General features: G+C 43.4%; 2 pseudogenes; one reads left to right on the forward strand and one right to left on the reverse strand.

Annotated features, from left to right (window-relative positions):
- Positions 1-583: 583 nt before the first annotated feature.
- LOC115893231 lies at positions 584-1,470 on the reverse strand (annotated as a pseudogene).
- Positions 1,471-7,555: 6,085 nt separating this feature from the next.
- LOC104658428 lies at positions 7,556-9,196 on the forward strand (annotated as a pseudogene).
- Positions 9,197-9,952: the final 756 nt, after the last annotated feature.

Genomic DNA, 9,952 nt, shown 5'->3' on the forward strand with positions numbered 1-9,952 from the left:
ATCAAGTCACTTAAAATAAATTATAAATAAAAAATATTAAAAGTAGCCAGAGGGCTGGGTGCGGTGGCTCACACCTATAATCCTAGCACTTTGGGAGGCTGAGGTGGGCAGATGAACTGAGGTAAGAAGTTCAAGACCAACCTGACCAACAGGGTGAAACCCTGTCTTTACCGAAAATGCAAAAATTAGCTGGGTGTGATGGTGGGCGCCTGTAATCCCAGTTACTAGGGAGGCTGAGGCAGAAGAATTGCTTGAACCCGGGAGGCGGAGGTTGCAGTGAGCCGAGATCGCACCACTGCACTCCAGCCTGGGTGACAGAGTGAGACTCCATCTCAAAAAAAAAGAAAAAGGAAAAAGCAGCCAGAGGAGAAAGAAGATATGATGTGTACAGAAGAATGGAGATAATGATGACAGAACATTTCTTGTTAGAGACAAGGTAAACAAAAGAAAATAGTGGAACAACATCTTTAAAGTACTTAAAAAGAAAAAGCTGTCCACCTAAATTTTTTTTTTTTTTGGAAACTGATGTTTATTTTCCATCAACCATTTTTCCATGTTACTTAAGAGCCCATGCAAGAACAGCTTAAGACCAGTCAGTGGTTGCTCCTACCCATTCAGTGGCCTGAGCAGTGGGAGCTGCACACCAGTCTCCCGTGGCAGGCTGAGCACTCCAGTCTTCCGTAGGGAGCTGCTGAATAGGCACAGAGGGCACCTGCCACCTTCAGACCAGTCTGCACCCTCAGGCTGAGTAGCGGAGAACTCAGGAGCTGGCACAGTCTGTTCACCCTGAAATTCCTCCTTGGTCACTGCCTTTTCAGCAGCAGCCTGCTCTTCTTTTTCAATCTCTTCAGGATCTCTGTAGAAGTAGAGCTCAGCCATGACCTCCCACAGGTGTTCACAGGAAATGGTGCCACGCATGTGCAGAACTTCCTGAGCCAGCATCCACCACATCAAACCCACTGAGTGAGCTCCCTTGTTGTTGCGTGGAATGGCAATGTCCACATAGTGCAGAGGAGAATCTGTGTTACACAGAGCAATGGTAGGTAGGTTAACATAAGATGCCTCCATCAGAGGCTGGTGGTCAGCCCTGGGGTCAGTAACCACAAGAAGCCGTGGCTCCCGGAAGACTGCCTGGATCTGGTTAGTGAAGGTTCCAGGAGTGAAGCGGCCAGCAATTGGAGTGGCTCCAGTGGCAGCAGCAAACTTCAGCACGGCCCTCTGGCCAGTATTCCTGGAAGATATAACACTGACATCAGCAGAGTTTTCAATGGCAACAATGGCACGAGCTGCCAGCAGAAGCTTCTCCCAGGTCCTCTTCAGATTTATGATGCAGATGCCATCACTTTTCCTTTTATAGATGTATTGTTCCATCTGGAAGTCAAGATTGGTGCCACCTAAGTGGGTTCCTGCTGCAAGGAACTTAAGGACATCCTCCTCCTTCATTTGCAGGACATCAAGGGCTCCAGACATTGTGGAAGTTTCACTTTAAGTTGGGATGGGAATCCACAATAACGCCGTATGGACCCCTCTGTAGGTAGCACGGAAAAGCCTACAATTGTATATTAAGATATCTTTTAAGCCAGGCATGGTGGTGCATGCCTGTAGTCCCAGCTATCCAGGAGGCTGACATAGGAGGATCACTTGAGCCCAGGAATTTGAGTTCAGCCTGGGCAACATAGTTAGACCCCATCTCTAAATAAATAAATATATCTTAAAAATGAAGCCAAAAGGCTGGGCGCGGTGGCTCAAGCCTGTAATCTCAACACTTTGGGAGGCCGAGACGGGCGGATCATGAGGTCAGGAGATCAAGACCATCCTGGCTAACACGGTGAAACCCCGTCTCTACTAAAAATACAAAAAACTAGCCAGGCGAGGTGGCGGGCGCCTGTAGTCCCAGCTACTCGGGAGGCTGAGGCAGGAGAACGGGGTAAACCCGGGAGGCGGAGCTTGCAGTGAGCTGAGATCCGACCACTGCACTCCAGCTTGGGTGACAGAGCGAGACTCCGTCTCAAAAAAAAAAAAAAAAAGAAGACAAAATAGAGACCTTTTTAGATATTAAAAAGCTGAAAGGACTCACCAGCATATCCACATTACAGAAAATACTAAAGGAAATCTTTTAGGCAGAAAGAACATTGGAAATACAAATCTACCTAAAGGAATAAAGAGCATTGAAAATGGTAACTATGTAAGTAAATATACACAATTTTTATCTTATTATTTCAATATTTTAAAAAGATAAGCTGGGCACAGTGGCTCACACCTGTAATCCCAGCACTCTGGGAGGCTGAGGCAGGTGGATCATGAGGTCAGGAGTTCGAGACCGTCTTGGCTAACACGGTGAAACCACGTCTGTGCTAAAAATACAAAAAATTAGCTGGGCCTGGTGGCACTCACCTGTAGTCCCAGCTACTCAGGAGGCTGAGGCAGGAGAATCACTTGAACCCGGGAGGCGGAGCTTGCAGTGAGCCGAGATTGCGCCATTGCACTCCAGCTTGAGCAACAGAGTGAGATTCCATCTCAAAAAAAAAAAAAAAAAAAGAAAAGAAAGAAAAAAAGAAAAGAAAAAAAAAGAAGATAATTGCCTAGCCAGAGCAATCAGAAATGAAGGGCATCCAAGTTGGGAAGGAGAATGTCAAAGTCAAATTGTCCCTGTTGCAAATGACATGGTCTTATGTATAGAAAACCCTAAAAGTTCCACCAAAAACTCTTAGAATTGATTTAAAAAATTTAGTAATGTTGCAGGATACAAAATCAACATACAAAAATCAGTAGCACTTTTATACATCAACAATGAGCAAGCAGAAGAAGGAATCAAGAAAGCAATCTAATTTATAATAGCTACCAAAAAAATTCATAGGAATAAATTTAATAAAGAAGGTGAAAGCTAAAGATCTTTCTCTATAAACTACAGGAAAACTATAAAACACTGATGAAAGAAATTGAAAAGGACACACTCAAAAATGGAAAGATATCCCATATTCATGTCTCCAATATACTTGGAAGAATATTGTGAAAATGACCATACTACTAAAAGTGATCTGCAGATTTAATACCATCCCTATCAAAATATTAATGACACTCTTCACAGAAATAGAAAAACAACAATCTTAAAATTTCTATGGAACCACAAAAAGCCCTGAATGGCCAAAGCAATCGTGAGCAAAAAGAACAAAATTGGAGGCATCACACTACTGGACTTCAAATTATATTACAGAGCTATAGTAACAAAACAGCATGGCACTGGCACAAAAACAGGCACACAGATGAATGGGACAGAATAGAGAGCCCAAAAATAAATCCACATATTTGCAGTTAGCTTATTTTCAACAAAGATGCCAAGAACATTTATTGCGGAAGGGGCAGTCTTTTCAATAAATGGTACTGGAAAACTGAGTATTTGTATGTGAAAAAATAAAACTAGACCCCTGTCTCTCACCATATTAAAAAAAAAAAAAAATGCCAGGCACGGTGGCTCACACCTATAATCCCAGCACTTTGGGAGGCCGAGGTGGGTGGATCACCTGAAGTCAGGAGTTCAAGACCAGCCTCACCAACATGGAGAAACCCCATCTCTACTAAAAATACAAAATTAGCCAGGCATGTGGCACCTGCCTGGAATCCCAGCTACTCAGGAGGCTGAGGCAGGAGAATTACTTGAATCCAGGAGGCAGAGGTTGCAGTGAGCCAAGACCATGCCATTGCACTCCAGCCTGGGCAAAAATAACGAAACTCCATCTCAAAAAAACCCAAACAAACAAACCTCAAAATGGATTAAAGATTTAAATGTAGGCTGGGCGCAGTGGCTCATGCTTGTAATCCCAGAACTTTGGGAGGCCGAGGCAGGTGGATCACTTGAGGACAGGAGTTCAAGACCAGCCTGACCAACATGGTGAAACCCTGTCTGTACTAAAAATATAAAAAAATTAGCCAGGCATGGTGGTGGGTGCCTGTAATGCCAGCAACTCAGGAGGCTGAGTCAGGAGAATTGCTCAAACTCAGGAGGCAGAGGTTGCAGCGAGCCGAGATCACGCCATTGCAACTGCAATCCAGCCTGGGCAACAAGAGTGGAACTCCGTTTCAAAAAAAAAAAAAAAAGATTTAAATGTAAGACCAAAAACTATAAAGATAGGAGAAATGTTTCAGGACATTGGCCTGCTCAAAGAGTTTTATGGAAAAATCCTCGTAAGTATAGGCAATAAAGGCCAAAACAGACAAATGGAATTCTATCAAATGAAAAAGCTTCTGCACAGCAAAGAAAACAATGAACAGAGTGAAGAGACAACTTACAGAATGGCAGAAAATATTTGCAAGCTATTTATCCAACCAGGGATTAATAGCCAGAATATACAAGGAACTCAAACAACTTAACAGCAGCAACAACAACAATAACAACAACAAAAATTTAAAAATAGGCAAATGAGTTGAATTGATATATCTCATACAAGAAGATATACAAATGGCCCACAGGTATATGAAAAAATGTTCAACATTACTAATCATCAGAGAAATGCAAATCAAAACCAAAGTAAGTTCTCTCACCCCAGTTGGAAAGGCTATTAAAAACAAAAACACAAAAACAAAAAAATACCTGACAAATGCTTGTAAGGAGGTGGAGAAAGGACACCTCACCTTTTTTTTTTTTTTTCAGACGGAGTCTCGCTCTGTCGCCCAGGCTGGAGTGCAGTGGCGCGATCTCAGCTCACTGCAAGCTCCGCCTCCCGGGTTCACGCCATTCTCCTGCCTCAGCCTCCCGAGTAGCTGGGACTACAGGCGCCCACCACAACGCCCGGCTAATTTTTTTGGTATTTTTAGTAGAGACGGGGTTTCACTGTATTAGCCAAGATGGTCTCGATCTTCTGACCTCGTGATCCACCCGCCTTGGCCTCCCAAAGTTCTGTGATTACAGGCGTGAGCCACCGCGCCCGGCGAGAAAGGAGAACTCTTATGCCCTGTTGGTAGCCATATAAATTAGCAGTCATTATGGGAAATATTATGTAGGTTCCTCAAAAAACTAACAATAGGCCAGGCACAGTGGTTCATGCCTGTAATCTCAGAAGTTTGAGAGGCCAAGGCAGGTGGATCACTTGAGGTCAGGAGTTCCAGACCAGCCTGGTCAAAATGGTGAAATCCCATCTCTACTAAAAATACAAAAAGTCGTGGTGGTGGATGCCTGTGATTCCAGCTACCCAGGAGGCTGAGGCAGGAGAATAGCTTGAACCCAGGAGGCAGAGGGTGCAGTGCGCCAAGATTGCGCCACTGCACTCCAGCCTGGGCAACAGAGCGAGACGCCGTCTCAAAAACAAAAACAAAACAAAACAAAAATCCCTAAAAATAGAACTACCATATATGATCCATACGATCCAGCAATCCCACATCTAGGTATATATCCAAAGGAAAGGACATTGATATGTCAGAGAGGTATCTGCACTCCCATGTTTTACTGCAACAGTATTCACAATGGTTAAGACATGGAATCCACCTAGATACCCATCAACAGATGAATGGATAAAGAAAGCATGGTACAGGCGGGGCGCAGTGGCTCACACCTGTAATTCCAGCACTTTGGGAGGCTGAGGCGGGCAGATCACCTGAGGTCAGGAGTTCGAGATCAGCCTGACCAACATGGAGAAACCCCATCTCTACTAAAAATGCAGAATTAGCCAGCCATGGTGGCAGGCGCCTGTAATCCCAGCTACTCAGGAGGCTGAAGCAGGAGAATCACTTGAACCTGGGAGGTGAAGGTTGCAGTGGGCCAAGATTGGGCCATGGCACTCCAGCCTGGTGACAGGGTGAGACTCCGTCTCATATAAAAATAAAAATAAATAAAGCATGGTATAGGGCCAGGGGTGGTGGCTCATGCCTGTAATCCTAGCACTTTGGGAGGCTGAGGCAGGTGGATCACCTGAGGTCAGGAGTTCGAGAGCAGCCTGGCCAACATAGTGAAACCCCATCTCTACTAAAAATACAAAAAATTAGCCGCGCGTGATGGTGGATGCCTGTAATCCCAGCTGCTCGGAGCCTGAGGCAGGAGAATCACTTGAATCTGGGAGGTGAAGTCTTCGGTGAGCCGAGATCGGACCACTGCACTCCAGCCTGGGCAACAAGAGCAAAACTCTGTCTCAAAAAAAAAAAAAAAAAAAAAAAAAAAAAAAAAAAAGACAGAAGAAAGAAAGCATGGTATATATGCACAATGGAATACTGCCATAACAAGTTAAAGAATTCTGTCATTCACAGCAACCTGAATGAACTTGGAGGACATTAGGTTAAGTGAAATAATCCAGACACAGAAAGATAAATACTGTGTGTTCTTCGTCATATGTGGAAGCTACAAAGTTGATCTCTTAGAGGTAGAAAGTAGAATAGTGGTTACTAGAGGCAGAGATGGGTAGGTGGGGAGGGGAAGATAGGCAAAAGTTGGTTGACAGAAGTAAAATTACAACGAGGTAGGAGGAATAATTCCTGGTGTTCTATAACACTACAGGGAGTCTATAATTAACAATGATTTATTGTATATTTTCAAATAGCTACAAGAGCAGATTTTGAATGTTCCCAAAACAAAGAAATGATAGATATTTGAAGTGATGGATACACTAATTACCTAGTCATTATACATTGTATACATGTATCTAAATATCACACTGAACCTCATAAATGTGTACAGTTACTATGTGTCCATTTAAAATAATAATAAAAGCAAAGAAAACCCAAAATAAAAAAAATGATTGTTTAAACAAAAGTAATAATAGAGTATGAGGTTTACAGCATATATGGAAGTAAAATGTGAGACACCAATAGGACAAAGCATTGGTTTGTTTGGAGGGGATGCTAAGGGGGTTCAGCATTCCCCAGGATCTCTACCTGTGACTGAATAGTACACTAAACTCAGTAGAAGTATTATAACACCTGTCTGGCCTAGAGGCCAAGCCAATTTTCCAATTTGGTAGTTATAAAACCAAGCCATTTTTGTTTGTTTTGTTTGTTTTTTCCTAAAGAAAACAAAAAGAGCTAGGAACAGTGGTTCACACCTATAATCCCAGTGCTTTGGGGGGCCAAGGTGGGAGGATCGCTTGAAGGCAGGAGTTGGAGACTCACTTTGTGCCAACGTTGCATCAAACAACTGAATTGCCTAACATTTTCATTGATTTGATGAATTGTTTGGATATTGCATAGATACAGGATTTAAAATAAATTCTTTCTTTAAAAATTGAGTGGCCAGGTGCAGTGGCTCACACCCGTAATCCCAGTGTTTTGCGAGGCCGAGGCAGGAGGATCACTTGAGGCCAGGAGTTTGAGACTACAGTGAGATATGATCGCACCACTGTACTCCAGCCTAGGTGACAGAGCAAGATCCTGTCTCTAAAAAAGAAAGAAGAGAGAAGGGAACCGAGGCCCTCAGTCTGGTGATGTTGGTATTGGTTGGGCTGAGGACAGCCCAGAACTCCAGGGTGCTAGCCTTTCAGCCTAGCCTTTCAGCCACAAAAAAACCCATCTCACCCAAGGACCAGAACCCACCGAAAAGATCCGCATTCCCCACAGGTAATTTCATGCTCCCAAAATGGGACACAAAGTGGTCATATTTGACATTCTGTTGTCAGAGCCTTGTGGGAAAATTGTGTCAAGAAGCACAAGTTTGGCAGAAGAAGGAGGAAGAAAGTCTTGAGAAGAATGCATCGGAAAAGACAAAGGAGGAGTGGCCCCTCGAGGCCAAGTGCAGGAGGAAAGTCATCTCCCAGGCTGAGTACTGGCTGGGAGAATGGCTTCATAGACATTCACAGCATGTGGCTTCTTGAAAAGATAGAAAGGAAGGCTCTCACAAGGCAGAGTTCACTTCCCAAGGACAGAGGCAAAAGGAGCAGTGCATTTGTGTTTGGACTTTCTGGGGAGCACTGGATGGAGCTGCCAGATTTGTTGAAGGAGCAGACGCACCTGAGAGAATGGCATGTATGGACACCCCGATTCAAATCACTCCTACATATATTGAGCTGTTTCAAGCGATGAGAATTCAGGATCTGCCAAAGAAACAAATCTCACATTTTCCAGCTAAAATCAGTTGTTTGAAGAACTTGAAATAACTCAGCGTGAGTTTCAACTATCTGAAGAGCATTCCTCCAGAGCTGGGAGACTGTGAAATCCAGAGGGACTGGATTGTTCTGGAAATCTAGAATTCACAGAGCTGCCTTTTGAATTAAGTAATTGGAAGCTAGTTGCATTTGTAGGTATCTCAGCAAACAAGTTTTCCAGTGTCCCAATCTGTGTCCTGAGGATGTCCATTTGCAGTGGTTGGATATCAGCAACAATAACCTGACCGACCCACCGCAAGACAGGCTGGGAGAGCTGCAGGGCTTTCTCCTGTATAAAAGCAAGTTGACCTACCTTCCTTACCCCTTGCTTAACCTGAAGAAGTGCGCTTTGTTAGTCGTCAATGGGGACCACTTAGTGGAGCTTTCAACTGCCCTTTGTGACTCCTCCACATCTTTAAAATTTGTGAGCCTTACAAACAATCCCCCCCCCACCTTTTTTTTTTTTTGACAGAGTCTTCCTCTGTCACCAAGGCTTGAGTGCAGTGGCACGATCTCAGCTCACTGCAACCTCCACCTCCTGAGTTCAAGTGATTCTTCCACCTCAGTCTCCTGAGTAGTTGGGACCAGAGGTGTGCACCACTACACCCAGCTAATTTTTGTATTTTTAGTAGAGACAGGGTTTTGCCATGTTGGCCAGGCTAGTCTCGAACTCCTGGACTCAAGGGATCCGCCCACCTCAGCCTCCCAAAGTGTTAGAAATACAAGCGTGAGCCTTGATAAAGAATTTATGAGGGTGGGTGCGGTGGTTAACGCCTGTAATTCCCAGCACTTTGGGAAGCCAAGGTGGGCGGATCGTTTGAGGTCAGGAGTTCGAGACCAGCTTGGCCAACATGGTGAGACCCCCGTCTCTACTAAAAATAAAAAAATTAGTGGGGTGTGATGGCACACGCCTGTAATCCCAGCTACTCTGGAGGCTGAGGCAGGAGAATCACTTGAACCCAGAAGGCAAAGGTTGTAGGGAGTCGAGATTGTGCCTCCACACTCCAGTCCAGGTGACAGAGTGAGGCTCCGTCTTGAAAGAAACAAGAATGTATGAAAGCCTATATTGAAGATCTTAAGGAAAGAGAATCTTCCCAAGCTGTACCACCAAAGGGTCTTTTAGCCTTCAACTTTGATATTATCCATCAGAAGACAGCAAAATCTCACTATTCTGTGGAGCTTTCAGTTTTTGTGTTACGGGTCATGTCATGTAGGAAGAATGGCTTGTGCTTAAGGACAAAGTCTAGAAACCACTATCATAGTTGTTAAGAAAAGTGATTTTCAAATGTCAACTATATGAATACCTCCCTCCAAAAAAATAAAAAAATAAAAGTAAAAATAAATGAGGCTACATTATTTGGCCTTAAAAGATGTCAAGCCTAGAAATTGTAAAAATTTCTTAGGCTCTTAGGATAAAATACTGAGAGAGGGACTAATTATGGTCTGGAGTTTCATTGGCTGTTAAAACCTATGGAATGTTGTCTGGCTCCTAGTGCTTTTGTGTTGTATTCTAATATATGATTTTGCTTTTGAAACTGTTGGGAAGGTTGGAGGTCAACTGAATTGTTTATTCAAAGTCATAAATGCAAATTGTTTTCTCACCTCTAGAATTAGGAATCTTTGAATGTAAGTGAAAATTTCCTTAAAAGTTAGCAGAAAAAGTTGGTTTTTATTTGGAGACGTGTTAGGTTAATTACAGTCTTAATTTGATGGAGTCCAATGGAGATCTTTTTTAATGAACATGGAGAAGCTGGAAATATTATACTCTACAACCTGTTATCAACCTACCAAATAGGTGAAAAAAAGTCCTAGGTGGAAAATTAAGATTAATATCAATTACATTTCTTTGTGAGGCATGTTTTTATCTTAGCAATTTGGACTCTGGCACTTCA

Source organism: Rhinopithecus roxellana, chromosome 14, assembly GCF_007565055.1.
Source record: "Rhinopithecus roxellana isolate Shanxi Qingling chromosome 14, ASM756505v1, whole genome shotgun sequence".
Classification (NCBI taxonomy): domain Eukaryota; kingdom Metazoa; phylum Chordata; class Mammalia; order Primates; family Cercopithecidae; genus Rhinopithecus; species Rhinopithecus roxellana.